At 45.5% G+C, this 7295-nt stretch overlaps 1 pseudogene; it reads right to left on the bottom strand.

Annotated features, from left to right (window-relative positions):
* Positions 1-5707: 5707 nt before the first annotated feature.
* Positions 5708-6330, bottom strand: LOC100141107 (transmembrane protein 126A-like; annotated as a pseudogene).
* Between the last annotated feature and the right edge of the window lie 965 nt (positions 6331-7295).

The following is a 7295-nucleotide window of genomic DNA, read 5'->3' on the forward strand; positions in this document are numbered from 1 at the left end:
GGGGACACAGGTTTGATCCCCAGTCCAGGAAGATTCCACATACCATGGAGAAACTAAGCCCACGTACCGCTGAAACTACTGCCCTCACTCCAAAGCCTGTGAGCTGCAGCTACCGAAGCCAGCCTGCCTAGAGCCTGAGTTTCACAGCAAGAGAAGCCACTGCAGTGAGAAGGCGAGCCACTGCTCACCTCAACTAGAGAAAGCCCTCAGGCAGCAATGAAGACCCAGTGCAACCAAAAATTAAAAAAAAAAATTAATATCCCCTGGGTTTCACAATGAGGAAGGCATCTGTGCCCTGACTAAACTGAGTTTGTGGGAAGAAATCAGAATTGTGAGTTGAATGGATTGAGAAGTGAACAGAAAAGTTATTAAAATAAGGAGTAAGGACTATTTCAAGATACCTTATCCCCAGCTTTCCTGAGATACAATTGACATACAGGGAAGTATAAGCTTAAAGGTACACAATGTGTTGATGGGATACACATGCATTACAAAATTATTACCAGGATCGAGTTAGTTAGCACCTCTATCGGGTCACATAATGACACTTGGCATGAACGAAAGGAAAGCTTTACAGGATCAGATAGAAAGTCAGGGCTAAGAAACTCTATATTTAGATCTTCTTAAGAAGCTTGTTTAGAGAGTGATGTCACAAGCTTCGGAAGTCCCATCCTTGAAGGTGGGGGTAGACAGTGAGGAGGAGGAAAGGAGTCTGTGTCAGAGCACAGCCATTCAAAGCCCTGATTCTGGAGTCAGAGTGCTTGACTCTGATCCCATTGTTAACTCGTGTTGGCTCTGTGACTTGGCACGACCTTAGTCTCCTTGATCTAAAATGATCCCCTAATCTAAATATAAAAGAGCCCAGAGCTTTCTCCTGAGCTCCAGTCCCTGTCTACTAGATAATTTACCCTGAATGTCCTCCAAGGTATCTCCAAGTTAACATGTCCAAAACTTAGTATCTGCCCAATCCCCAAGCTTAGTATTCCCTTAGTATTTTTATTCTTTGGGGATCAAACCACCACCTACCTACAAATCCAAGCCAAAAAGGCTACGCCCATCCCAGATGCCTTCATTTCCTTTACATCTAACATCTCATTGTGATCAGCCGTATCAATCTCACCTCTTACTTTCACCTGTAGTACTTATGCCCTCCTTTCCTACCTTACCACTACCATCTAAAAGTAGGTTTTCATCAACTCTTACCTAGACTTCTGCATTCCTCTGCCCAGCACCCACGCAGTTAGCCTGGAACCAGAAATCCCTAGTCCAGATTCAGGAATCAGGTTCCTGGGTGGGTGGGGGTGGGGGTGGCGAAAAGCAGGAACAGCCGTCCATTGGCTAGAATTCGGCTCAGTCAGCACCTGCAATTAATTTTCTCGGTTTGGGAGGAGGGTGGGAGGGGCACTTAGGTTACCCTAGGCTGTCACCATAGTAACCAGATTTGGTGAGTGGGGCTGCCCCTTCACTCTCCCTGCGGGAGTGGTGGAAATAATCTGGGTCTGCCTTATGGCACCCCACTCCAGTACTCTTGCCTGGAAAATCCCATGGACAGAGGAGCCTGGAAGGCTGCAGTCCATGGGGTCACTGAGGGTCAGACATGACTGAGCGACTTCACTTTCACTTTCATGCACTGGAGAAGGAAATGGCAACCCACTCCAGTGTTCTTGCCTGGAGAATCCCAGGGATGGGGGAGCCTGGTGGGCTGCTGTCTATGGGGTCGCACAGAGTCGGACACGACTGAAGTGACTTAGCAGCAGCCTTACTTTCAACTAGTTAATGAAGCTAATTGACTGGAACTTCTGCATTAGAAAAGCCTAAAGGGAATGGGGGAGAGACCAGAGAGCCTATGTGTGTTAGTCACTCGGTCGGTCGTGCCCAACTCTTTGCAATCCCATGGACTGCAGCCCCCCAGGCTCCTCCTTCCATGGGATTTTACAGGCAAGGATACTGGATTGGGTTGCCATTTGCTTCTCCAGAGAGCCTATAGAGACCCCCAAATAGCCTGCTCTTGGCTGGGGTTTCCTCAGGATAAAAGAATAAAAATGATCTCAGCCTCTTCTCTTGCCCACACACCATCCTTGAATCTACTCTCCATGTGTGCTGTGCTTAGTTGCTTCTGACTCTTTGCGACCCCATGGACTGCGCCCTCCCCGCTCCTCTGTCCATGTGGATTCTCCAGGCAAGAATACTGGAGTGGGTTGCCGTGCACTCTTGCAGGGTATCTTCCCAACCCAGGGATCAGACCCAGGTCTCCCACATTGCAGGTCCATTCTTTACCGACTGAGCACCAGGAAAGCCCCAAAATACTGGAATGGGTAGCCTATCCCTTCTCCGGCATCTTCCCCGCCCAGGAATCGAACAGAGGTCCCCTGCATTGCAGGTGGATTCTTTGCCAGCTGAGCTACCAGGGAAGCCCCTGTTCTTCATACCACTGACAAAGTGAATGTATTAAAATGCAATTCTGATCACGCCATTCCTCAGGTTAAAGCTTTACGTTTGGATAAAATCTACATTTCTTATCAGGGCTTTCAAGTTCCTCCACAATCTGATCCTACTTATCTCTCCAGCTACAAATGTCACTGTACTTCCTTCTCAGTTTCCACTGCAGAGGAGGTAGCAGTGCTCTTAAGAGGAGAACCCCTTTTGTTTAGAGAGACTTTATTACGCTGCTTGAATATACAGAGGCAATGAAACCAAGGGTGGGGAATAAGGAGGTGAAGACCAAAGGAACTAGGGACTTCCCTGGTGGTCCAGTAGCTAAGACGCTGTGCCCTCAATGCAGGGGGCCCAGGTTCAATCACCAGTCAGGGAACTGGATCCAACATGCTGCAGCGGAGTTCGCAGGCTGCAACCAATGATCCCACGTGTCACAACTAAGACAACTGAGATGCAGTACAGCCAAATATTAAATATAAGTAAATATTTTTAAAAAAGACAAAGGGAGCAAGTGCCCATGTCTGGGGGCAGGTGACGGTTTGGAGAGCAGAGTGGCCAAGGCAGGGTGAAGAATGGGTGGAGGAGAGTCAGAGGGGAAGCAGTTGGGGGCCTAACAAGGGGAGAGTGTGGTAAGACCCTGCAGACCATTGCGAGGATTTTGACCTTTGCTTTGAAGCAAAAAATCATAGAAAAATTTTCAGCAAAGTGATATAATCTGACTTAGGTTTTTAAAGGATCTGACTAATGTTGGGAATGGACCGGCTAAGAGTGAAAGCAGGAAGACCAGTTAAGGAGACAATGCAATGATTCACAGAAGAGCAGATGGTAGCTTGAAAGCTACTAGGTGAGTGAAGGTGGGGAGGCTAATGTCAGTAAAGATGGTGAGAAGTGGTCACATTCTGGATACATCCATGCACACTCTTATTTGAAAAGATTTCTAAGATAGACTACCAGACTCTTTCTGTTTACATTGAGTGGAAGGGGATGTATATCATTTTCTTTGGTTCTTAAAAGAAAGGCGACCCCATCAGTCTGTAGTTTGTAGGGAAACTCAGGTCTCACTTTAGTAAGACATGCTATTTCCTCCTCCATACCTTGAATCTTTAAGCTTCTCTCTGGGGTTTACTCTTGCCCAGCTCCTTCCACTGGAAAATAACCCATCATGCTCAGCTCAAGCAGCACCTTATTTTTAAGGCCTTCCCTAATCCCAAAGATACTACTATGACCTCAGATACACTGCTATCGTAACCCGTATATAATGATAACACCTGATTGCTCACTTTCTCCATGTCCTACTGTGAGGTTCATTAGGGCAGATACCAGTCAGATTCATCTCTTGACACCCATCCCCTCCATAGCACACACGTGGTGCTTAGTGACTACATGAGTGCACAAGACATAACGTAGTAAGGTAAAGACAGGTGGCACCAGTGGCACTCAGAGCTCAGTGGCTTGCAATCCCTATCCCTAAGGATCACATTAAGATCTTAAATCACATGAGGATCACCTGTGGAGCTTTAAAAACAACAGCCGGTGCAGAGCTGTAATACACCCAGAGATGGGCAGAGTACTATCTTATCCAGTGGTAAAGAAAGCCTTCCCAGATGGTGCTAGTGGTAGAGAGCCCACGTGCCAATGCAGGTTAGATGTAAGAGACACGGGTTTAATCCCTGGGTCAGGAAGATATCCTGGAGGAAGCCACGGCAACCCACTCCAGTATTCTTGCCTGTCTCCTCCTACCATGGACAGAGGAGCCTGGTGGGCTACCGTCCATTGGGTCACACAGAGTCGGACATGACTGAAGCAATACAGCACGCTTGCATGCATGCAGTGATGAAGAAAGAAAGAAAAAACTGAGCATGGTGATTCGTCTCCTATCACCCTTTGCAGTTTATGAAAGACTTCGGTATATATTACTAATTCTCACACCAAGTCCATGACAAAGAAGATTTATACAGGTAGAAACAGCAAAAATTAAACGAACTGTCTCAGCACAGACAAAACTTCTCCTCTATATGCATTCTTGTTCAATCATACATCTTTCAAAATAGGAAGAAAAAGGCTTTTGCAGTTGCAATTCCAGATTCACCCAAACTATAAAGGAAAGGAGTAAAAAGTGAAGGCAAATGATAGCAAGCTTTGACTATGAGGCTAAGACCTTTTAACTTTTCCTGGATGGTATTGGGAAGTGGTTAGAGTGTTTTGATCAGCTGAGTGAGACATGAATTGAGTTTTAAGATAAACAAGGGAGATATGTACGGATGGATTTGCATACAGCAAAATGAGGAGTGAAATATATTAAGGAGATATCGCACTAATTAAGTGGGTGATGGTCAGACCAAACCAGCTGTTGATTTCACTTTACTTTCACTGAACTGTAGGTTGACTCTATACTAAAAGATCAGAGCAATTAGAAAGATTATACTTTAATGGGTATTGTCAGTTCAGGGTGTCATTCAATTTAATGTGATACACTTCTAAATTGTACAGTTTGGAGTTAATAGATTAAGCATGAATTGAACCAAGTTAGTGTTAATAACATAGTGAAGACTGAACAACTATTATTCAAAGAAGAGTGAATTTAGTCATAATTACAAGGCCAGTTTCTAAGACACCACCATTTAGATTTAATATCATAAGCATTTATGTGTTTGTTTCCTAAACTAAACCAATGTGGCTATAGTTTGATCATGGTTTTTGTGACGTGTGTTCTCTAAAGTTTTCTTTGGTCTCTGGCAATGTATGTATTGTTTATGATGTAAAAGTTTATGCAGTATTATAAGTACATACTGAGGTTTGATGTGTTGACTGTGAATCAAGGTCATTTATTTAGAAGGTGGCATCATTAGCCTCAGTAAGAGTGTAAAGAACACTGTGAACCACTCCGCATGATGTTCTTATGCAGTGTATTGGGCACTGTGTTAATTGCTTCACAAACAATCTCACTTGAACACAGAAAAAGTGCTGGGGAAAGTCATGTTTTTGCCACTTTCGGACAAGGCATTTGAGTCTCAGAGAAGTCAACAGAGAATTGAATGGAGATCCAATCTGTCTGGACCCATACCTGGGCTACTGGTCACCACACCCTTGAGACCTGCATGTGGAGTATCTACTGGCCCCCACAGCCTCTAGAAGCTAGAAACAGGGTTGTCAGCCCTGGTGGTGGGTTAGGTTCCCTACCCAAGCAAGGCCTGCCTCCAGAGACAGCTTGGTGCTACTTTCCCCCCCCCACCCCCACAATTTTATCTTTGTGTACAGATTTGCTCAACAATCACTGAATTTCTAGGACAGGTTCAGGTAACCAAAGAGCCTTTATCAGTAGTATATATTGTCTCGACCCAAAGGATGCTGCAAACCCAGGCTGGAGCCAAATGGGAAATAACATCTTTCTTAGGAAGGCTTAGAAATCCTCATCCAATCATTTAAGATGTTTCCTTTCTTGGGTAGCCCAGGCTGAGTTACACCTGGCTGCTAGGCCACCATTCAACGGTTAGCCAAGAAAACAGGGTACAGGCCACCAAAAACAAGACCCCCTCATCCGCCTCATGTTATGGCACAAGTTTCACAATACAAATCACCTGTATTCAAAGGTAAACTTACGAAACTTGTACAATACACATGCCATCAAAAGTGGGATCACTGCCAGTGGTGAGGCAGCAGCTACAGGAGCCTGTGCCACGTGTAAGATACACCGAAAAAGACTAGCTGCTATTGGGCCACAGAGAGCAGTATTAAGTCCAATATAGGCTGTTCCATTTCAAGCAGATTCCTTTCTGCTTCTGGAAGTTGGTTAATTTTTCTGGTTATGATATCAGTTAAGTTCTCCTTGACAGTATCATCTGCTTCATGGTTTTCCATTTATTGCAACCCTTTCCCCAGAATGCCAGTACCTTACTAGCTCTCCTCTCAGCAGTCGCTGCCTCCTCTGGTCTTCAAAGCCATCACGAGGGTTCCCTTCACCCTTTGTGCTCCTGGGTGTAGCCATTCTGGCTTCACTCTAGTTTTCAAAGCTTCACAGGTCATCCTAATGTGCTTAAGACCCTAATGTGATTCTCAGTGATTGGAAACCACTGAGCTCCATATTCCGGGAGTTTCCAGGAAGGCACCTGTGTGCAACTCTTTGGTAATTACTACCAAGGAACTGAGACCTCATCTGACCCCCGACCAGGCTGAGGGAAACCTTTCAGACACTGTCTTAAAGGCCTCACTATAAATTACCTTAAAATAAAGCACTATAAATAAGCACTCCCTTTGCAGCCTCCAGTTCCTACCAATCACCCTACTTGACCCTCCCACCTGAAGATGCACCCCCTACCGGGGGTTTGGTATCAGTCCTGTCCTAGGTCACACAGAATTGTCTAAGGAGTTTTAATTCTCTAACTCCATGGCTCGACCTCAAGATGATAATAACAACAGCTGTTTATCCAGCTTCCACGTGCCATGGTGTTCAGGCATGGTGTTCAGTGTTTCATGTGTGTTACTCTTAATTCTTACGCTGACTCTGTGAGGCAGATTCTCTGATACTCATGAAGAAACTGAATCTTGGAAAAATTAGACAACATGCTAACCTGCAGTCTGGGTTTTCACCTGGTTCTGCCCGACCACCGGCTTCATGTCCTCGGCTCCCCTCACTGCTCCACGTCTCCATGTAAACACCCCAGCGCTTCTGCAGCTCCAGAGGGAAACTCCTTCTCACCACAAATCCTCCTCTTCTCCAGCCCCTTCCCAGATAATGTCACCTCCTCACACCTGTCACTCAAACTGAAACCTCTAGATCATTCCCCAACACCCATGGCAACTAGTAAGTCTGCTCTGACCCTCACTGGCTCCCGAACCTTCTTCTCTTCTTTCAGATCCTT

Source organism: Bos taurus, chromosome 14 (assembly GCF_002263795.3).
Source record: "Bos taurus isolate L1 Dominette 01449 registration number 42190680 breed Hereford chromosome 14, ARS-UCD2.0, whole genome shotgun sequence".
Lineage (NCBI taxonomy): Eukaryota > Metazoa > Chordata > Mammalia > Artiodactyla > Bovidae > Bos > Bos taurus.